General features: G+C 40.3%; 1 protein-coding gene across 1 annotated transcript in view; it reads right to left on the reverse strand.

Annotated features, from left to right (window-relative positions):
- The window catches only part of SDCCAG8 (SHH signaling and ciliogenesis regulator SDCCAG8), a 239,901-nt gene that overhangs the window by 30,186 nt on the left and 185,379 nt on the right, over window positions 1-24,336 (reverse strand). The gene's annotated exons all lie outside the window — the stretch shown is intronic.

Raw genomic sequence — 24,336 nt, forward strand, 5'->3', positions numbered from 1 at the left:
ATTAAAGCAGTGTTCTTTTATAAGATGGCAGGACATGACATGTGCATTTGAATGCATCACACACATAAACACACGCCAACAAAGCTGTCATTATATATTTGGAAACTAATTTAATATCACTGAAATTGTCAGAAAATTTTTTATCAAGATAATAGTCTTTCAATAAAAATAAGCTATCAACAGAAGCCTTCCAAATCAAAATTACGTGCTAGGGGTACTGGATATTCTGAGGTTTCTGACCAGATACTTACATGAAGAAACGGGAACTGATGCAACTAAAATCTGGATTTACAGTTCACATATGTGCTTTACCAGACAACCCTCTTCAAATAAAGCCATGGAGCTGCTCTCGTGAAGTCCCTCCTTGTTTCTGATGGAGTGAGAAAGGGGCTGTCACCTCAGGTAGGCTCATCTTGATCCCTCTGCTCTCTTCCTCCTTGTGTCCCCTTTATCTCACTGGACATGAACTGATTTCTGTAAGTCAAGTTTCCCCACTGGTTCTCTCCTCTATTACCAGAGCTCCCAGGCTCCTAATTTCAAGACTGACTTCAACTTGGTTCAAAGCGGAACAGGATTTAAAAGAAAACACACACACAAATTATTTGATCACATTTTTAGTTGATGGTCGATGGCAGTTTCCGGGAGGGTGCCAGCACATGGGTTGTAAACGGAAATGTGTTACTTGGAATTTAGAGTCCTCTAACTACAATGTCAGAGAAGGCAATGGCAACCCACTCCAGTACTCTTGCCTGGAAAATCTCATGGACGGAGGAGCCTGGTAGGCTGCAGTCCATGGGGTCGCAAAGAGTCGGACATGGCTGAGCAACTTCACTTTCACTTTTCACTTCCATGCATTGGAGAAGGAAATGGCAACCCACTCCAGTGTTATTGCCTGGAGAATCCCACGGACGGAGGAGCCTGGTGGGCTGCTATCTATGGGGTCGCACAGAGTTGGACACGACTGAATTGACTTAGCAGCAGCAGCAGCAGCAGCAAGTACAAGGTGCCCCACAGGTTATAAATCTCAAAGGCTTCTCAAGAGTGTTCTCGAATGCATTATTATGAGGCAGCGCTCGGGTCTACCAAGAACAGAGACCTGCATATTAACTGTCCCACAAGAGTGAGACCAGGGGCCCTAGAAGCAGACATTTTAAATAATATGTCCTTCATTAATTTCATATAATTCCTTAGGCTCCAGTAGCCCTGGATTGTAGCATGAGAACAAAAATATCATTTTATTCTAACTTTGCTAAAGATATGGGTAGGATGGACTTCCCCTGTCATACGTCAGTGTGATTTCCTGAGCCACTTGCCCACTCTGAACAGGAACAATGGAACTTGCATCTCCTGGTGCACAACATAAGCTCGATTTCCCATTACAGCTTGTTCCTTGTGCTGAACACTTTAGCAACTCACATACCTCGTGTTTGCTGAAAACGTCCTATACTCCAGGCACTGTTCTGAACATTTCTGCATAATAACTCATTCAATTCTCTTAACCAATTCTCATAATTTAATAGCCTCACATTAAGTGCTGCTGCCGTTTAGTCACTCAGTCATATCCGACTCTTTGCAACCCACGGGCTGTTGCCTGCCAGGTTCCTCTGTCCATGGGATTTCACAGGCAAGAATGCTACAGTGGGTTTCCATTTCCTTCTCTAGGGGATCTTCCCAACCCAGGGATCGAACCCGCATCTCCTGCTTGGCAGGCAGATTCTTAACCACTGAGCCACCTGGGAAGCCATCACATTAAGTACCATGCCCCAGATCACACAGCACAGAAGTAGTAGAGCCTGTATTTGATGCTAAGCCACCTGGGTTCAGGATACACAATCTTAACTACCCCTCGCTCAAAGTGACTCTCAAAGACATTATGTAGGAAACGGTATGATGCCTACCTAGCCTACCAGTCATGGGAATTTGGTGACATTTAGCCTCTTTTGACTCTGAGGTTCTTCAAAGTAAAACATAATTTAAACAACACTTGTCCTACCTATCTATGTCACAAGGATATGTATTATATTCTCTCCCATGTTTACTGCTTTTTTTTAACCCTATGTGTAGAGGTCTTTTCTAGGCCCAAATCAGTTGTGACCACCTTGAGGGGAGAGGCCAGTATCTAATATATTTTGATAACTACCATGACCAGAACCCAAATTTAGTCAACACCATCTTCATCTTAGCCTCATAAGTTGCCACTTTGGCTGCTATTAATAACTGGGCCCCCCAAAATGAAAAACCAAGAATCCCTTGCTTTGCTAAAGATAGGGGCAAAGACTTGTTCATACTGCATGTGGTATTTAAATGCCTTTTCCAAAACAGTCTCAGGTGAACTGACAAGCAGTGAAATTAGCCAGCCCCACTAAGACACGAAGTGATGGTCTGACCTGGACTAAGGGAGAGCTTCCTTTCCGGAAGCCCCTGAGGTCAGTTTGTCACTTGCCATGGTCCACATGGATATTAAAAACAATACCACAACAACTGATTGAACACAGCTAACATGATGAGAAGGATGATGAGATTATATACCTAAAAAGAAACACTGCCTTTCTGGAGACAGAGAAAATTGTTAATACAAATGAACAGCTGTTTGGGAAGAAAACATTATTTCCAAAACCCAGACAAAGCTCTATTTATTACATTTCAGAGACACTTAAATTATAGTGTCTGAAAGCTATCTTGTCATGGGTATCTGTGACACCTAAATTATCCAAAAATCTGAAAGGTTAAGCCACAGTAAAGATTCTAAGTGAGAAAGACTTAGAAAAAGTTCTTTTTGTCTCAAAGGACCAGGTGAGTAAATCTGCTGTGTAGCATAACCTGATGAGTGCTAAGCTCTAGGACTAAACCTTTTGGAAATCCAATAGCATATGCAACTCAAAATTCATTCAGAGATGTTAATATGTGCTATTTTAAAATCTAAATGCAAAATTCACTGTTCCCATGGTCTGTGATCTTCTTGTTCACAGTGGTTCTCTGGGCACTTCATTGCCTGAAGCTCCAGGCCTGACCCAGGTGCTTCACAGGAGTCCCGGATGTTCTCTGTGCTGACTGTCCTGGGCCAGGCCTGCAGAGGAGATGCTGGGCACGGCGGCCACTGAGGGGCCTTGGGCTCAGACTTGTCACCATCAACCCTGACCCTCCCAGAAGAAACCAGGGCTTACCAATGCCTCTCCCACTGACTAGCATGTGTCTGACTGCCTCTAGACATTTCCAGAGAATCGACTGTCACACACTGGCTAAGGAAAACTAAAGGAAATCTTACTTAGTTGCATCTAGGAAAAGTTAATGGCACCCCACTCCAGTACTCTTGCCCGGAAAATCCCATGGACAGAGGAGCCTGGTAGGCTGCAGTCCATGGGGTCGCTAGGAGTCGGACACGACTGAGCAACTTCACTTTCACTTTTCACTGTCATGCATTGGAGAAGGAAATGGCAACCCACTCCAGTGTTCTTGCCTGGAGAATCCCAGGGACGGAGGAGCCTGGTGGGCTGCTATCTATGGGGTCGCACAGAGTCGGACACGACTGAAGCGACGCAGCAGCAGCAGCAGCAGCAGGAAAAGTTAAACGGTGGATCAAGTGACCACACTGGGAGTCACTGTCACAGTCTACTGTAGATGTTAACTCTAAATCTTTTCAGTTCATCATTCCAGCTGATTCAAGTAAAATACAGATTTCAATCTAGATTGGAAAGACAACCAAAACAACAGCTTAAAGAATTAAACTGAAATCCATTATCACTTATTATTTACAGGTACTTTCAATCTATGTTTCCTTGCCCATGGGGGTGACCTGACCTTGAATGCCAGGGGTGGCCAATCGGAATCTTTATCACTCTGTGCAAGTGCACTTGCCTTCCTCCCTTCATCCATTTCTTGTTTATTGTTCTACCTTACTTCCTACACACCTCACCGGGTGTTGTGCAGCTTAGTAAGTTAGCAGAGGCTTGCAATTTTCCTAGTGAAAGGTGTTATGGTGTTATGTAAATACACAGTATTATTTTGTCTTTATTCCAGCACTGCCTGGTTCGAAATAGTTCAGTGTGTGTAAATATGTTGAATAATGTGTATTAATTGGATTTTTTTTTAGCAATTCCCTGGCATCCCAGTTACTAAGTGGAAGCAAGCTTACTTTCACAATGAAATATTAAGTATAGTCTCAGACAACTATTCATAATTCTTTGTGCCTTTCAAAGCAAATTCTAGCTAGATGAATCCACCAAGCATGATGCATTATTTGCTTGAATACTAGACACAATCACTAAGTTGTGACCTCTTATGAAAATAAATAGAGGCAGATGCAAAGGTTAAAGTTCACAACACAGCAAGTAGCCCACTCCAGAAGATGGGAACAAGTATGTAAACTCTCTTAATTGTAAACAATTAGCATAACTGAAGAGCCTAAGCGTACAACATTCAGAAAAGTATTTCAAAGTACCAATGCCACCACGTGTTTCAAGCTGGAATTTTCAAAAATAAATATCACTCTGAGGATCAAGTGTCATCAGGGCCACGTTAGCTCTTGATGCCCACTTCTGTTGCCCTTGTGAACATCGTTTCAGTTAACCATGTCAGCAATCTAGGGTCAAGGGGACCGGATAGTGGCAGCCTAACCTTCTTCCATGAGGTTCTGAATAGACGACTATTTCCAAACTTCTCTCTAGACAACAGCCCCCTACAGACTGCTGGCTGTCATGGGGACACTGAGAATTCACGTCAATTCCAAGCCTTTCCAGGAGTGAGCACTACCTACATACATAGCCTGTGTAGGCATGTGCCCATCTGGCAGAGCAGTCTCCTTATAGGCCCTATCACCGATGACAAACAGTGCCTCCCACACAAAGGGAGTCAAAAGTATAAGCTCTAGAATAATCATAAAGATGGGGAGAAAGGGTCAACAGATTGCTGAAAAGTGCGCAAAACTCATAAAACGGTGAGTTTAATGAGTGACATGACTGTAGATGACTTTTTTGTAACGCAGATTATTTTTCCTCCCCAAATAAAAATTTGCCTATAAATTCATACTGTAATTGGATTACAGGCATTATAGGAATTGGTCTGAGTCAGGACGGTCTTGCGGTTGAAAAAAAAGCCACAGGAACACTCCCGCTTCGCTGGCTGAGTCATCAGGTGGTCCAGGAAGATGGAGAACCATGCCACGGCACTGGGGACAGAAGGGCAGTCAGCCAGAAGCGATGTGCTGCTTCTCATCTTGGGCCTTGAGTCTCAAATGATCGTCCACAAAAGATCATAACCCAAGAACGTCATCAGAGCAGGTACCCTACTCTCTTCTCTCTATATGCCCTGCATCCCCTTAGGAGTCAAGTATCACTCCACTGTGGAGCATTTTCTGGTTTCCTCATACCTTTCCCTTCTTCTGTGTTCCCCCCGATGGCTCTTATCACAGTGCATCACAACTGCCTGTCTCCAGCACTGAAACGTTAGCTCCTTGCGAGCAGGGATTGAATCTTACTGGTACCGACTGCATCCAGCCCAGTACCTGACACATGTGAGTGTCGAATAAAAGAATGAATGGTAATGACAGCACCACAGAGGACTTGAGTCTGCTTCCAAAGCACCAGTTGGCCCAGGATCAGATGATATCATGCTATAAATGCAAAGCTTTGTTTATCCTTTTAATATAGATGGTTTTCAAAGAACCACTGGCAAAACTGCCATTTCTACTTTTGGTTGAAGTAGAGAACTGGTGGCATTTGTGGCAGTCATATTACTTATGCCTTCTAAAGAGCCTAGACTTCTATTTTCCTAAAAGAAAACTAGATGAAAGAGGGCAATGTCTTGGTGTAGAGAAAGCCTTGGGGACTTGCTAGGAAAACAATTTCATTGGCAGCAGTCCTATGCTTTTTCTAAGGCTGTTTAAATGCCATACACACTATTATTATTGTTGCTGTTCAGTTGCTCAGACATGTCTGACTCTTTGCGACCTCATGGACCACAAATGATAGATGCTGGTGTTTTCTAGCTGACTAAAAGGCAGGGGCTTTAAGGCAATGTGAAGAAAACATCACAATATTCATTTGTTCTATTATTCACTCGTTCATTTGTTCAACAACTATTTACTGATCTCCTGTAATGTCTTCTCTCCTGGATATTTGGAAATAGTGGAAAACAAGACAGACAAGATTTCATCCCAAGGAGGTTGTGTAGTTGTTAACAGGATGGCACATTTGCGGGAATTTTGCAAAGTGCTTCAAGGAAAGTGCTAGGGGAGAAACCTCACTGGTAGAAAGCAGGCTAGTTGAATCTAAACTCAAGATTAAGGAATTCCTTAATGGTCTCATCCCAGAGATGAAGGGTTTCAGTTACCTTTGTCTAAACAGAAGTCCAAATACATTTTCTGAGCTCTGGCCTTAGTGCCTACCAAAATATGTGATACTGGCCCCTCCTCTCGAAGAGGTCACAATCTATTTGGACCTAGAAGAGACCTTTACATGTGGGAAAAAGAAAGCAGTAAACGTGTGAGGAGGGAATGGTCCAAGCGTCAGTGAGTGGTCTTAGAATTCAGAAGAGGAATTCATTCAAGAAAGCTTCTCCATCGATTCTAAGGACTGTGTATTACTGATTTTAAAACAGTGCATTTATATATATCAATAACCCAGAAATAAGCATGGGGATGGAAATGAAATAGACAGTCTTGCTGGTAACAAAGGCTTCAGGGCAATAAATTTCAAAATAAAGTAGAATGGTAATGTAGCTCGAATCCGACTGGATGTGCCAGAAAGAAAAAAATGTTTCCCACAAATGCAAACTTTTTTGGAGGCTAAGAAAGTGGACTTGTAAAGCTTCTCAAAGACTGCAAGTCATGCCACAGACGGTTAGAAGGAACGGGTGACTCCTGAAAGCCATTCTGCAGATTGCTAAGACTTAGGATGCCACTCACTCCAGCCAGAATTCATGGCCTCCAGAGGTCAGGTACGCCTGACAGAGCACATACTAGAACAGTCAGGCTGACCCAACACACTTTCTCTTTGATCAACCTTATATTTGACTGTATTTTAGTAAATTATCCATGTAGTTGTATTTTGACAGCTCTCTTTACAGCAGTAAAACAAAATGTGTGCATCGCAAATGGCAAAGATTCAAATTTCAGCTATGTTTATCCAAAATAGCACTGAACTGCTTCTGTACTTATGCTATACTGCCTACAGCTTTACGGAAGGGAAGACAGATGGGATGGATTTAGCAGGGAAACAGCTGTGGCTTGAAGAAGAGACAAGCAAAAGTTTTGCTATCAGGCTTCATTATGTATCAAGGTACCAGTAAAATGTGTATCCGTAAGGCAGCCAAAAAAGTGTTTTTCATCTGACTAGTGATAATGACCTTTTCTCAACAGCTGACAATGTTCTAAGTGGCATTAAATAGGTAGAGTAATTAAGCAGTAAGATACAACAGGCAGTGCCTTGCTGGGAATCATGGTTCCTCTTAAGTGTGTTGGGAGGTAGGAGCTAGAGAGCAATGCAGCGAGCCCAAGGATTTGCCGGTGGGAGTGCACACAAACAGGAAAAAGGGGGGAAAGCCATCCATGGAGACTAGCAGTTGGGAGCTTCATTGTGTGGCAAGGACACAGCTAAAGGAAGTTAGGTAAGCTCCCACCTCTAACCTCTCCACCCGCCTCTTAGTGATGACTGTGCATCATTCATACTTTGTGGCAATCAACTGGACCTTGAAATGGGAGAGCTTGGGCTATTTATTTTCCAGATCATCTTTGCCTATTTTTAAATGTCCAATTAGATGTTCTTCAAGACTAAGATGCTTCAACTTCTGAAAACAGGAAATCTCCAGTTTTTACACTGTTGAGGGGGTGGTCAATTACTTTGTGAGTTAAGCTTGTGCAGAGTGACCATTTCTGTGGACACCAATCCCATCCTCTCCAGCAGCCTCAGGAAACACTAACACGTGTGCTACTGAAAATCCTATAGGTCCTTCTATATGATGTACTGCACCCTGCACAAACTTTGTGTTTACAATAATAAACCATGCCTTCTGTGAAAAAATTTTACCCCTGTGTTAATTACCTTAAGTGAAAGAAAGTGAAAGTGAAGTTGCTCAGTGGTGTCTGACTCTTTGTGACCCCATGGACTATAGCCTACCAGGTTCCTCCGGCCATGGGATTTTCCAGGCAAGAATACTGGAGTGGGTTGCCATTTCCTTCTCCACAAGATCTTCCTGACCCAGGGATTGAATCTGGGTCTCCCGCATTGTAGGCAGATGCTTTACCATCTGAGTCACTAGGGAAGTCAATATTAATTACCTTAAGTAGAAGACTATATTGGGAGCCCCCCCAAACTATATATAATGTGCACTTTATTAACCTCTGATAAACTGTATTTTATTAACCTCTGATAAACTGTTTTATTGAATAGTTTTCTTCTAATAAATCTAATTTATGTCAGAGTGGTAAGTAACATCATATTCCACCCAGATTAATAACATTATCATTGTCATGGTAACAGACAGGAGAAAATCAGAGAAAGCCTTAAAAAGAAACCTACAAAATGCAGCACTTCTCTGGTGGTCCAGTGGTTAAGACTCCATGTTTCCAGTGCAAGGGGTACGGGTTCAAACCCTGGTCAGGAAACTAAGATCCCACATGCTGCATTGTGTGACTACTATTTGGTGGCACAAACTTTTCCGAAAAAGCTGGAATTATCACATCACCACTGAATGGCAATAAATGAAAAGCATTCACATACTCAAAAAAGCATGTTCACTGTTTTAGACACTTAATAACTTCCTCAGTATTTTACCATCACTTTCCACTCCCATTCTTTCAAAAGGTGGTATGTTTTATTTCCTTTTATGTGAAACTCTCTCCCGTCCCCCGGCCCACTGTAAGCTTACTGTAAAGCTCCTCTGCCTTTTCAGTGACTTCTGCTCCCGGCAACACTTTTCAGGCCTCTATCCACCTCATCTTGACAACCCCTCAACAGCCACTGATTTTCTGGGTCTGTTTAGCAGCAAAAAGACAGTGGGTTACTGTGCGACAAGCATAGGCTTTGGAGTCCGGCAAACCTGGCAGGCTACAGTCTGTGGGATAGCAAGAGTCAGACATGACTTGGCGACTGAACTACTACTACTGAAATTCACATTGGAGAAGGAAATGGCAACCCACTCCAGTATTCTTGCCTGGAGAATTCCATGGGCAGAGGAACCTGACGGGCTGCAGTCCATGGGGTCACAGAGAGTCAGACACGACTGAGTGACTAACACACACACACACACACACACACACACACACACACACACACACACACAAGCCTGTTTAAATTCTAGCTTCTCCTTTTACGGGCTATGCAACTATGGTCACATTTCCTTCTTCTGAGCCTCAGTTTCTTGATCTGTGAACTGAGAGTAAACCTTGCAGGGTTGTTGCAGAGTACCTAGTGTAATGGCAGAGTAAACTGTCAACAAGTAGGAATGACATTATGGAAAGAAAATATTTTACTGAATTGCCCTTCTGCCATCGTCTTATTTCAAACTATTGCTTCTCTTCTCTTTCTGCTCACTGTTCATCGATTTGCCTTAAAGGTAACATAAACGTATTTGCAATTGTTAACGTTTTACTCTCTCTCCCTATCACACTTTCTTCCATGTATCAGAACATAAGTTTTCACATATAGAAGAGGATACTCATGCTTAAGATATATATGCAATAGCTTAAGACAGGTATGTTGGCACTCAATACAGAAACTGGTCAGATGCTCCTTATGGGACAACTGTAGCAGTTTAATGGGGAAAGCAGCTCATAAAGCAGAGAAAGGGAACATAAAACAATACTGAATTTTTTTGAATAACAGGAGGAATTTCTTAAAAATTGTTATTATGGGAGCTAAAGTATTTCTAAGACTCGTCAGCATCCCTTCTTCACAGGCTTGGGAGCAATACTGCCTGGGATCAACTTCAGACTCTGTCATGTAGGAGCTGGGTGACCTTGAGTCAGTTACTTAACCTCATTATGCCTCAATTTCCTCACTGGTAAAATGGGGACAATGCTAGTATTTGCCTCACAGGATTGTTATAAAAATTAAGCATGTTAATGAAGGGAAGGGCTTAGAGTAAGAACAATGGCTGGTACATAGTAAGGACTATCTACATTAGTTGCTGCAATGATAATGATTATGACAAATATGACAGATATTATGTATTTATTACCTACTGTGAATTATACACTGTATAATAATCATTATTGTAAGGGGTGTCAGGAAATTTGTACATCATAGCAAGTGGCTTAATACCGTGTTCAATGGTATCAAACTGTAGAAACTAGGGAATCAAGGAGAGGGTCATGAAGCACAAAACGAGAGTAGATACAGGGCCCTGGAGCAGGGAGATGAAAGGTGTGGATGAATTTATCTTATATAAGCAATGGTCTTCATATCGTCCTTGGTGAATAATCAAACTTCTTTATAAGGAGTAAGGTCCTAAAATTAGTAACCTGCTCAGACCCACACAAAAGTCAAGATCAAATAGAACTGTGTTTTGTGTATCCCGAGTGTTCACTCTGGGATGGATCCTGAAGGTTCCTACAGGGAGCTGTCTATCCATACCAGAATACTGTACTTGCCAATTTTATTTCTGACACAGAGAGATACGTTGGATACTGTAGAGGGCAAGAGAAGAGCACACAGGAACAGTCTAGCACCAATGCTGTCTTACAGGGTAAGTCAATAAAAATCGCTGTCTCTTGGTTTCCTTGTATTGTAAATGATAATAACCACCCATGGTAACCACTTAACAGGGTTGGAGAGTGCCAGCTGAAATCCAAAAGGGACACTTTGCTGTTGCAATTATGTGAACACAGGGATAATCTCTCTTTTAAGAATCAGTTTTGAATGACTTCAGATCCATGTGTTAAGGACAAAAGCTTTATAAAACTAATGAAAAATTGGACTTACACACTGTACTTTGACATCAAGTATCAACATTTCAAATTTCAGGTTTGCACAAGGACTGCTACCAGCAGACAGTTAAATAAATACACTGTATTTGAAAAACTGTTTCTTCATGTAGTGAAGCCACTCAACAACGGGAAGCTGTCACAAATAAGGATACTGAGAGGCCAACTACAGCAAATATAGTTTTATCTAAAAGGGTGGATTCCATCTCTATATTTTCTATAGGTCTCCTATATTATATTCAAAATGATCAGCTATAAATGATCAATTTTAAAGGAAAGAACTATGTCATGGGTCCAAAACCAACTATAAAATAATGTAGGCATGTACATAAAATATTTTTAGCTTTATGATAACTTTCACCATTGATGTGACACTGAGAATAAAATTTCTTTCATGTCTTTGGTGTTCAGGACAAACAGAATAAACACATGCTGAATTTAAATATTTATAAGATTCTTTCCAAAAGGAACATTATGAAATAATCAATAAGCTAAGTTTTACAAAGCAGAATTAGCCAAAAAAGAATAGAAGATCCATTTGTTACTCACAAAGCATTAATGTTTTCTAACATGTGTGATAAATACCTATGATTCTTCCATCTATTTTCCTTTTGGGAGGTTCATCACTATATATTCTGAGACAATCTGCTCCCCTAGAGTATGGAGTTTGAATAAAGCATATTTGGTTGGTTTTTTTTCCTTAGATGAATACACAAAGACCCTTAAAAAACAAGTGTTGTTTAAAATAAGGCATGATGAGTACATTTAATATTTATTAAAAATACAACATGTACCAAAAGACTTTGAAACTGAACTCTAGCTCTTCCAGCCCAATTTTGCAAGAGAGAGTTAAGTAAGATCAGAACAAAAGGTTTAGGAAAAGCACTAAAAAAGAAGGGATAAAGACAGAAGACTGCCTCCCCAAATAAAAAGAAACAAACAAGTAAACTGCTTCCCCTACATTCTTTTAAATGCTGGGAATGATCCACTTTGACCTACGCCTATTAGTGTAAAAAAAGAAGCTAAAAGACTGGTTTTCCTTATGTATTTTCAATAAAATAATTATAGACACAGCTGACAGCTCATTTGAATTTCCTTTATTGCTTTTTTAAAGTAGATTCTCCATTCTAGTTTCATTGCACATGGAGGCATCCATTTTTTACAATGAATATTATTTTGCCACTATAGTCCCAAATTTGTCATGTGACTATTTCTGCAGGTTCATTAAACTAATCCCCTGAAATGCCTCATATCTTTTAACTTTGAATAACATGAATGGCTCAGTGGCCTTGGGTCACCCAGGCCAGCCACAGAGTTAATAAGAGAATTTCCCCACTGGCCAGGGAAGCATCAAGGATAAAAACAGAACCTGACCACTCTTCTGACCTAATTACATCAGGCTTTCCCTTTCAGTGAACCAAACCAAGGAGGGGAAGCAGAGGAGCAGGGCTTTCAATCAAGATAAACTGTGTGCTCCTGGTTCACTCAATAGACAAGTGGTTGGAGGAGATAGAAATCTAAGATGCTGCTGCTGCTGCTAAGTCGCTTCAGTTGTGTCCGACTCTGTGCGACCCCATAGATGGCAGCCCACCAGGCTCCCCCATCCCTGGGATTCTCCAGGCAAGAACACTGGAGTGGGTTGCCATTTCCTTCTCCGATGCATGAAAGTAAAAAGTGAAAGTGAAGTCACTGAGTCGTTTCTGACTCATAACGACCCCATGGACTGCAGCCTACCAGGCTCCTCCATCCATGGGATTTTCCAGGCAAAAGTACTGGAGTGGGGTGCCATTGCATTCTCTGAATCTAAGATGATGAAGACCAAAAATAGGAGCAGTGCTCTGAGGCCCCCAACACCCTAGCATGGCCATCAGCCCACTCTACTGGTCCTTGCTCCCGGAACACACATGCCTGGAATGCAGAGACCATTCTGACTCATTTTTGTTTGTTTCCTCAGGACCCAGGACAATGCCGAACCAAATACTCTGACAAATTTGAAACTGCTAATGTTTTTGGTAACATTATCAAATATACTCTGCCCTTGATATGTGGCAGAAATGGAGGGGTCTAAAAAACTGAATCACATTTACAAACATTACAAGCAGAACTTACTACAACAAACTACGTTAAGTGAAGAATGTCCACTTAAGTAATCAATTTTGCAAAATTAAATGTAATATATTGGGTGTGCCTAAAGAGAGATATAATGACAATAGCTTGGTTTTCTATCAAGCTGAATTTGGAGGAAGACATTTTGAATTAGGGTCATTTATTGAGTTTCAGAGCCTCCAGTCTCTTTTCATAATTGAGTGTGATCAAGATAGATAGAGGGCTTCCCTGGTGGCTCAGACAGTAAAGAATCAGCTTGCAAAGCAGGAGAGCCAGGTTCGATCCCTGGTAGGGAAGATCCCCTGGAGAAGGAAATGGCAACCCACTCCAGTATTCTTGCCTGGAGAATTCCGTGGACAGAGGAGCCTGGTGGGCTACAGTCCATGGGGTCACAAAGAGTCGTACATGAGTGAGTGACTGACACTTTTGCTTACTTCATTTTCAAGACAGATAGAAGTAAAGCAATTAAGTGTTTAGCAATTGGCCTACTTTTTTTTAATGTCAGGATAAAACAGAACCTCAAAATTCCCTAGGAATTTTTTTGCTATAATTTAAAAAACTTTTCATTTCTTCATTCTGAAATAGATTCCCTTTTTTAAAAAAATTGTTGTACTATTTTTTTAGAAATGTGCCCCAGATTTTTCTTGTCTGAGAAATTATGAAACTTTTATTCTAAGCAGTGTACATAACTTTAAAACTAATATTTATTTTGGTTATTGAAACTAAAATAAACAGTGTTACAAATATGTGGTGGATTCTATTCGTTATCTCCACACCCTTTGGCAAGTTTTCTCTGACCAACCTAGATGCCCAGCAGGGTGGATGGTACACTTGTCAGGTTTATTGAAATCTTGACCAGATCAATGGCCCATCCAGTAGGAAGTGCTATGTTGCTCACTACACAAGATGGAAAAACATATAACACTTTCTCAAATGCAAATCAAAACTATAATGAGGTATCACCTCATAATGACCATCACCAAAAAGTCTACAAATAAAAAATGCTGGAGAAGGTTTGGAGAAAAAGGAACCCTCACAGCTGGTAGAAAGAGAAATTGGTACAATTACTGTGGAGAACAGTATGACGGTTCCTTTAAAAACTAAAAATAGAACTACCAGCAATCCCACTTCTGTGATATCACTTATATGTGGAATAAAAAAAAAATGATAAAAATGAACTTATATACAAAATAGAAATAGACCCAGAGGCATAGAAAACAAACTTACTGGTGATCAAAGGAAAAATGAGGCGGAGGAATAAATTAGGAGTTTGGGGATTAACATAAACAAACTACTATATATAAAATAGGTAACTAACCAGGACTTACTGTACAACATAGGGATCCATAGCCAATATTTTGTAAAAATTTGCTATATATCTAAAACTAACCCAATATTTTAAATCAACTATGCTTCAATTAAAAAAAAAAAAAGAATATTTCTCTCAAGGAGTTCACCATCCGGTGGGGCACAGAAGTCTATGTAACCAGGAAGATAGTGCAGGTCACAGAAAGAGCATGGGTTTTAGAAATCCCGGTTACTGAATAATTAAACACCAAATGAAGAGTCTCTCCTTGACCAAACTTTAGTCAGGTTGCTCTAAGTCCTCTTTTCAATTAGGCTTTGATCTTGGGCTTCACTGTCTGCCCTTGCCAGGCCTGCACTGCCAGTTTTAGCAAGAATATTCTCAGTTTAGAGAATCTCCGACCCTTGATAACTAATCAACCTAAATATCTGATCAAATTTCCTTACCCTTCACCACCCACAGCGTGATGTCTGGTCACCTTGGCCTGCCTTCAGGAAGAATCCTGTTAGATCCATTTAGCCAGAGTCCTCCCTTGTCTCTGGTGTTTCTTCTGAGTATTTTCTGTCAACCGACTCCACAATCCCACCCCCACCACCATCCTGCCCCTTGAATATGAGCCCCTGCTCTTCCTTGTATATGAAACTGAGTCAAGTTCTATACTAAGCTCTCCCCCCCATTACAATGGTGCCTCCATAAAATCTATTCTTGCCCCTCTAGGGCCTGCAAGGCTCTGGCTTCTTCGATACCTCTCTAGCACTTATTTTGCTTCTTTGGAGAGTAATATTACTATTATCAATATTAAAAATGAAATAAAATATTGCTTTAGTTGAGGCCAAATCCCTATTAGTCATTCAGAAAATACTATTTCTTTTCTTGTGTTTGTGTGTCTGTGTGTCAGTCACTCAGTCGTGTCCGACCTCTTGTGACCCCGTGGACTCTAGCCTGCCAGACTCCTCTGTCTATGGAATTCTCTAGGCAAGAATACTGGAGTGGGTGGCCATTCCCTTCTCCAGGGGATCTTCCCGACCCAGGGATTGAACCTGGGTCTCCTGCATTGCAAGCTGATTCTTTACTGTCTAAGCCACCAGGGAAGTGGACTTTGTTTCTTACTTACAGTTAAAATATATGTTCTAACACCCCCGAACACATAAAATAACATAGTCTCTGGTATACTGGGACTGCAGGGCAAGAAGAAGTACATTCAGGGTGGATGCGTTGTCTCCTACAGCTCCAAGAAAACCAAACATGAAAGAGGTCTCTCTGCCCAGATGACTATGACTATGTGTGAGCCCATGAAGAGGAAACTATGAATTTTAGCCGAGTTACAATTAGTTCCCAGATGCTCAACTTGGCCTCTATGTCTCAGACTCATTGTCTCAAAGGGAAGACAATACTAATGATCCATCTTGCACGGTATATATGAAAAAAAAATCTATTTCATGTTTTAAAGGTCACTGAATATATAACAGCTAGATAGTTAAAGCAAAATACCATATTCATCAGTGAAATAGAAAAGTTTAGCAGCATTCATCTGTTCTCATTTTAAATTTACCACAGTATGTAAATTAGAGGATTTAAAAAAGCATCAGGCACAAATCTGAGCTAGGTGCGAATGAAAAGCACAATCAGAAGCAAATTTGTGACTGCTTGAAGTGTAAGAGTTTGCCAAATGGGCTGGTACTTAGATTTTACTACTAATCTGAGTTTATATAAAGCCAATAGAAAGATCCCAATTATTGTTAAATACCCAGAGCAGAAATTTGCTGCTAAACTGCTGTATAGTATTGGTCTCAGGTTGGTTTTTGAAAGCATCTTATTTTAGGTACTGAAATTATCACAGGAATACCACACACAGAGCTGAACTTTAAATACACAGTCCCAGGCATATATATAGTCTGAGGAAAATAAACTCAATACAATTTGGATTAGAGGCTGAATTACCTGATTTTAAAAAATATTCTGCAATAGTAGAGAGAATCTACTTAGCCAATAACACTAGTTATCCTACCAACTTAACATGACAAGATACAACTGATGGCAAAATGAGATAACCTGATCATTCTTAACAGGATTTTCTTACATCCAAAACATTCACACTATATCAGAAAAGTACAGAGGCGGGTTTGTGATTCACACTCCTGTAGATCTCAGTGGGCCAATATGTTACACTGAGACATCAGCCTACTATTTAAACAGCACCTTGTCTGGTTTCCATGGAATGAATTATCTTCAAAAACAAAATGAACTAGATTAATTTGAAGCCCAGGGAAGGTCAAACTCAGGAATGCTGCACATTCTTGGGAGACCCTTGGGAGCCCTGCTGACTTGGGCTGGGGCCTTGAGCCAGCCAAGAGTGAAATTTCGAGTCAGAAACAGCTTAAGTGACTACTAGTCCAGCTGGAGAGACAAGGAGATGGATGTCCAGTGAGGTGCCAAGACCACCCCTGCTTCAAGACCATTCTTGTGACAAGACAGCATAAACCTCAGTCTCAGAATGCTTTCAATTATTTCCCACTTTCTCAAGTCACATCATGATATTTAATCAACTCTGAAAAGTGGGGATAATAAAATAAATGCCTTTTCTACCTCATAATGCCTAATCATTCAAAACGTTGCACTTTTTGAGTGTCTGCTGTATTCTAAACACTGTTCTGCTGTGATGCTTAGTCACTGAGTCGTGTCCAGCTCTTTGTGACCCTGTGGACTGTAGCCCGCCAGGCTCCTCTGTCCATGGGATTTCCCAGGCAAGAATACTGAAGTGGGTTGCCACTTCCTCCTCCAGGGGATTTTCTCGACCCAGGGATTGAATCTGGGTCTTCTGAACTGCAGGCAGATTCTTGACCACTAAGCCACCTGGGAAGCCCCTGTAGCTTTGTACACCCTCTAAAGTGAAGTCTTGGCATCCCATCCCTATAAAGAGTTTCCCAACATTTTCCAGACTGGACTTGTGCCTTTCTTCAGTGATCCTGTACTGTTCCATGCCTATCTCTACTATAGTCTTTACCATATGGGGCTCGTGAGGACTTTGCACCTCCTTCTCCAGAGAACAAGAGAGAGGTCAGTGATTACCCAATATATCTTACATATCTCCAAGGCCTGTGGCTCCTATCACGGAATCATGTTTGTTTGTGTTGGTTTATTTTTGTTTTGAATGGACCAAACCATTCTGTAGTTTTAAAAGGTTATGTGCGTATGTTAGTTGCTCAGTCGTGTCTGACTCTTTGTGACCCTGTGGACACACCAGGAGCCCACCAGGCTCCTCTGTCCATAGAATTCTCCAGGCAAGAATACTGGAGTGGGTTGCCATTCTCTTCTCCAGGGGATCTTCCCGACTCAGGGATCAAACCCAGGTCTCCTGCATTGCAGGCAGATTCTTTACCACTCAGTCACCTGGGAAGCCCTAGGTTTAAAATAGCTAATAAAGCCATTTCTTTCTCCAGGGGATCTCCCAATCCAGGGATTGAACCAGGCACTGCAGGCAGATTCTTTACTTTCTGAATCCCCAGGGAAGGTCCCTTATAAAGCCAGGTGTGTTCAAATCCTAATGGACTGGTGGGAAAAAAAGAGGACACAAATGGATTCAGCATATGTTAACCCTAACCATTAGGCTAACAGCCTTTAAACAACAAAAAAAAATCAGTTTCTAGATAATTATTCATTAATTCAACATAGCTTTATACACCAAGACTTCAGAGACCAACTCATGATTCACACTGAAGACTTCACAATCTAGTAAGAGAGAAGAACATAAAACACCATGAAACAGTGCTCTCAGAGCTAGGAAACAGAAACAGTTACTGCGGACATAAGAGGGAGTGACTGCCTAGAACTGAGAAACGCTGACTGGCTTCTAGGGAGAGCTCAACTTTCTATTTGTCCTGCCCCTAGCCACCCCCAAATCCTTCCCTGAAGGCTGTTTTATATGAGATATCCGCAGATCAGGCCCAGACACATTTTTCAGCCTATCCTTGTGGTCATTTAGTCTCCACACTGAAGAGTGGGAGATCCAGGACCCCAAGATGGGAATGCAGACATGAGTGAAGGGAGGCTGTCTGGGCCACTTCATTTGCAGTCATTCAAGCCTCTCTGTTCTAGGCAAAAAGCCAAAAGGAGTTCAGGCCGCTATGACCCAGCCAGGCCTAGCAGGAGTTAACCTTGCAGGGAAACACAGTGGCATAATTCTAAATGAGAACTCTGGGCTTCCCAGGCAGTTCAGACGGTAAAGATTCTGCCTGCAATGCGGGAGACCAGAGTTCGATCCCTGGGTTGGGAAGATCCCCTGGAGAAGGGAATGGCAACCCACTCCAGTATTCTTGCCTGGAAAATCCATGGACAGAGAAGCCTAGTGGGCTACAGTTAATAGGGTCACAAAGAGTCAGACACGACTGAGTGAATAAGTATTGTGACATTGTGAAATGCAAAACTATGTTCTAAGAGCCATGCGGGAAAACTGGAACACTGCAAGATATAGGTCACAAAAATGATTATTTAAATGTAGGACAGATAGAGAAGTTAAGTATATTTGGTATGAGCCGGAAACGATCATTTCTTTCCAAGGATCAGCTTATAAGGGCCCTTCTGCCTGGCCATGTAAAATGAAAAGTGTTTCCCAGCCTCAACTCTACATTGTCACCTTCATCTATGATACAGAAATCACTAGCGTTATGTGAAATGTTAATTTTTTTTTAGCTTATTAAAAAAAACTGTCACAAAAGTTGCATCTTAATAATCATTCTGTAATGTATCAGGCCATTTGTGGAAAACAAAAGCTTGGAAAATGTATATAACCCATTCCAAATAACTGTCATAAAATTTATAAAGTCAAAGTCATTTGTTTAACTGCTAACAACCTTAACAAGTAGCTTCATTAAGCATGACCTATAAACCTTGCAAAATAAGGACCAACTAATAACACAATGTAGTTAAATGGCCTAAACAGAGTGAGAGCTCCATTTGTTTTAATGAGATCAAAGCATACTTAATAGTTGTGATTAATATTTACTGAGTGCTCACTGGTTGTGCATCACTATGCAGTAAAAATTTAGATTTATATTACTTAATGATAGTAATTAGATGCACATAGCTTGAGCAGTTTTTCCACGTGTGGGGATGTGGATAAGAGGTTATAAATTATTCTTAAGTTGTACATACACATCAAACTCTGCTTTTGTCTCTCTCTCTCTTTTTTTTTTTCCCTTCTACAGTTTTGGGAGACTGAAAAAGGTGAGTTAGAAGACAAAAATGACTGTGGATTCATTTAGTGAGTGACTTCTGAGGGCCTGGCCCTTGGCTATGTACTAGAGAAACAGCGATAACTAGGACATTGTTCCTGTTCTTAAGAAACTCCTTCTCATGAGTTAGACATTCAGAGATACGTGGTAATAGAGATAATCAAGACTTCCAGGAACTATTCTTTTCCAAATCCATTCCTTGATATGGCCTCCGTAACCTGGAATAACCACACCTCAACTTTCACCTGTGGATAACAGACTCCCACTGTGTGGCAGTGTGGCTGTGTGCAATAGCGACACACAGCTCTTCCTACCTAGAGGTTGGAAAGCATGGGTGTGGTATTCACGCCGCACACTAGAGTCTAGAAGGGAAAAGTGAAAATAAAACCCGTGTCTGGAGTAGGAAAATTAAGGGACAAAAGATGATTAAAGGGCCATGAAAAAGTTACACAGGTCCTCCATGAAGCGCTACAGTGGGTCATTTTCAACTGTAGATTAACATGTCTCCAAAAACAGCCCTACAGAGCCGTTTATGCCACACCCTCAAACCCCCATCTGCAAAGTTTTAAATTCTGGCAAAGTATTTTAATTTATAATATTATTTTAAACCAACTTAAACTTTAAAAATGATTAATAATTTCTCAGATTTATGAAGACTTTTTAATACACTAATGTGTATTTTGACTTTTCAGAGAAAAAAAGAGTCCTTGCAATATATCCCAGACTAAAACATACAGCATTCCTTTTTTCAAAAACCATTTTGTACAACTGATTGTCCATAGAAAACATATTGAAAAATGCTGCCCTATCCCTCTGTGCTGCAACAAATGTAGCAAGGGAGTGCAGACGCAGTTACAGAGCACATCTGTGTGTTTTGTGAAGTGGGTGTGTAATATAATCGTCATCTTGATAAAGACTGATTTAATTAGGAAAGGAAAGTGGAATGGATGCACAAACCAAAAAAAATCGACAAAAGGAGAAGCTGAAGGGTTACATTCATAACCCAATTTAGAAAAAGGATAGTTGTTAATTACTTGTTGATTTGTTCATTCATTATTTAGGAATGAGACTTACTGCATTCATAGTACCCTTTAAAATCCAGACATAGGTTCTTAATAAAAAAATTTATTGAAACCACTTCTGAAATCACTTGTTATTTTCAGCTGTGCAACTTCCTAGGAGAGTAATTCTTCCAGGATTTTATACAGAGAGAGTAGATCAGTTCCCTAAAGAAAGCAGGGCTACCCCCAAGGATCCCCAAGTGAGTAGCAAATCACTTGAAAATCTGTACATGAGGGGTAATTCTCTAGGCTAAACAGTGGCCACTGCTTTTACTGCCAAGAAGTTGTGGAACATTCACTGAGTATAAGAGTGCTCCATTTGCCCATCTTTTGGGCAATGTGAAGCTGGCCTAAGACTCAGGGAGAAAAGAAAGCAAAAAGGGAGCAAAGAAAGTTAACTTTCTTCTGCCTCCAGGTTGGTTGCCTCTTCTTTGGTATTAATACAAAGGGGAAAACTGTGCACGAAGAATGCAATGCAGCTTCTCCTATAAGACTAGTCTGGTGTATATCTTCACTTGTCTGCCTCTAGTTGTTCCTTCCAAAGTATAGCAGAAACTCTCTGAATGGAAGGCCACTTACCCTGACCACCTGATGAACCAACACTCTCCCTTCCTCTCTATTAAATGTACTGAGTGATGTCCAGGGCTCCCTCAGTACTCACGGCCATTGGCTCCTACCCTACTGTACAACTGGGTGTTTGTGCTCTCACCAGTTGTGTTATATTCCCCAAAGTCTGCTGTGTTTCTTCCCAAGTCTGTACATGCTGCTAACATAGGTATAACTTAACGTCTAGTGAACTCAGAAATATGATTATTAAAAAACGAGTTTGCTGATTCTACGAAAACAAAGTAGAATGATTTAGAAAGAATCAACAAAGCTGAGTTTAAAAGAAACCGGTCAAATTCAGTGTGTACGAAATAAATGTAAAAGACAAGGTAGGGGAGCAAGAGGGTCATTAAAATAGCAAATTCTGCACGGAAGTCGCTTCTCAAGTATCTTTATGTCCTCAGTTGTTTCAGTGAAGTCAAAATCGGGTGAATCAAAAGAGGCAATTTTGGTATGATTTATCCAGGGAAATGATACGGAACTCCAAATAGGGCAGTTCATACACGAAGAAGATGTCTTGGCCTAAACATAGTGTCACTTGCTATGACTTCCTGACTTTTCAATTAATCATCCAGCTTACTGGATGAGCCACTTTCTGCCAACATCTGTTTATCTGCACTTAATATTTTCCTTTTGAGTTTTAGTACTAAGCCATTGCCTTGCTTCTGGGAACACATAAATTACTGAGGGGGTACAGCAGAACACACAGAAGCAGAAAACATAGATTCTAGTCGTTGCCTGAACTGTAGTCTTAGAAATCACCATCTCTCTGGGCCGCCTTCCTCATCTATAAAGTGTCCTCCGTCCTTGTAGGGATGGAGGATGAGAGGTAGGTTATAAGAGAAGGCGTTGGACTGGATAATCTTTCAGGTCTCTTCTGCTTATTTAAAATGCCATTCTATCCAAGTCAGCCCAAATTTTGAGGAACAAGCAGAGTTCTTCAAAACATCTGTTAATCTTTATTTGGAATATAACTAATATATGGGAAAAAATACATAAATTCTTTGTTAATGTCAAGAGTAAGTAAATAAAGTTACTTGAGAAAACAAATATTATTTAGAATTTTTAGAAGTTTTAATTACAAAAAAGAAAATACAAATTTATTCAAATAAGATCTAAGTTGCCAATATAAAATTAATAATTAACATCCTTATAATTTGAGAATGGGGGAAATGCCTTTAAGATGTTATACTTCAAGTATCCATGCTCTCTATAACAAAAAACTTTAGCAGAAACTATGCTTATCAGTTGATATTTCCAAAGTGGACTACAAAGCTATAGTTCTGGGAATAGCATGTACTGTAAACTTGTTTCAGTAATTCCCAGTGTTAATTTTAATTTGACAAATGCAAAACCACAATCACTGATTGGAAAAAAATAAAACACCGAAAGAAACAAATGTTGCCTTCTTTAAACTCATTAGTTCTGCAACAGAACTAAAATGAAAAATTAAGCTCAAGACTCAATTTATATCAAAACTGAATTTCTTTAACAGCAGTGAGTCTTGTCAAAAATGTGTTTCTAGATAAAAAGAAAATTGCTAGAGAGTTCTGCCTAACATATTGTTTTAGTATTTCTTTCATTTTAATTAGAATGATGCCTGAATCAATTTTTGTGCAACAAAAATAATACAAACTAGACTCATATACAAAGATAAGAGATTTAAATCTGTGTACACATCATCTTTTAAAATAACCATTTGCCATTTGTGAGTGGGAAAAGAAACTGTAATATTCAGTTTATATGTTCCTTTGGAGTCTATATCAATTTCAAGTTTTCTTTTATGATTCAGCTATTCTAAGAATATAAAATATTTTATTAAGAATTAATGTGTTATCCACACAAATGGCAAATATTGAAAATAGGAACGTAAATAAGAAAATAATAAAAATAGTAAGTCTACTAATGCTGAAGAGGAAGGAAGACAGGAGGGGGAGGAGAGCATGTGAAAGGGAGAGAGATTTTAAACATCCGGTTTCTATTCTGGACCGTTTATAGAAACAGACAGACACAGCGGGCAGAAGCCAAATATATTCTCGGGCTCTGACAGGATTTGTTTCCTATCTTGTCATTATTTTTACTGTATTCTTCCTAATACGATTTCTCCAGTGTTCTAGATTTCCAGACCAATAATACCAGTCTTACTGAGAGCTTAAAAATGAGTCTCGGAGGATTTGGGCATGTTCATGGAGTCTGGCTGTCTGTGAGCCTACTCGCTTAGGGTTTACAGGTTTTCCAGGAACTTTTCAGTACAAAGGTACACAATCATGGGAACATTCATCGCCCATCATATACATCCTTCCCAAGTTTCACTGAATGATTTCCTTAGGATCTAATATTCAATCCTGGCAGAGCAATAGATACCTGGTCTGCTGCAGAAAGGTAAAGATAGATGCATGACGCGCATCCCGCTACTGCTGGCACAAGGGCAATGGACTCACTCAACATGCCTGCTCTTTGTATGCTCTCTTTATGAGAGCAATTTCAAGACACACTATCAAGCAAGTACCTATCTACCTCAACCCTTTAAATTCCACTGCCACTGAGAGAAAGTCACAGTGCCCACTAAACATGCAGCTAGCTTGTCTCTACATCAAAATAAAACACAATAGAGTTCCTCTACTCCACAGATAATGAGGGAACTATTTTGAAAATTTGAATGATCTGTTTATGCCGACTATAAAAACATCCCTTTGCATCAAAATAAGTGTCCTTCTTTATTGCACACAGATTATTTTCTATAGAATTTAAATTGTACATGAAATTATAATTGTGTCTTGTTTAATGTAAATTGATTGTCTCAATTATTGGGAAAGCATTTGAATTTTAATGGGCTACTTTGCTGGACATGTGCCAAACAAATCATCAAAAAACTCTAATAGCTCTAACTGTGGAGGTACACAGCCAAACGTTTATATAAATCAGGAGGGACTGCTTGGTTGCAAGAATTAATCCTAAAGTGGTCCAGAACAGTTAGTAAGCTATTCGCCATGAAGAGGAAATCAGCTGTTGATTTTCAGTGTTAGAAGATTCTGAATAGCGAGGCTATAATTTGGTCTCTCTCTCTGAAAAAAAGATGAGTAGAAAGGATTCATTGCCCTATTAGTA

The sequence above is a fragment of the Budorcas taxicolor genome, chromosome 16 (genome assembly GCF_023091745.1).
Source record: "Budorcas taxicolor isolate Tak-1 chromosome 16, Takin1.1, whole genome shotgun sequence".
In the NCBI taxonomy this organism is placed as follows: Eukaryota; Metazoa; Chordata; class Mammalia; order Artiodactyla; family Bovidae; genus Budorcas; species Budorcas taxicolor.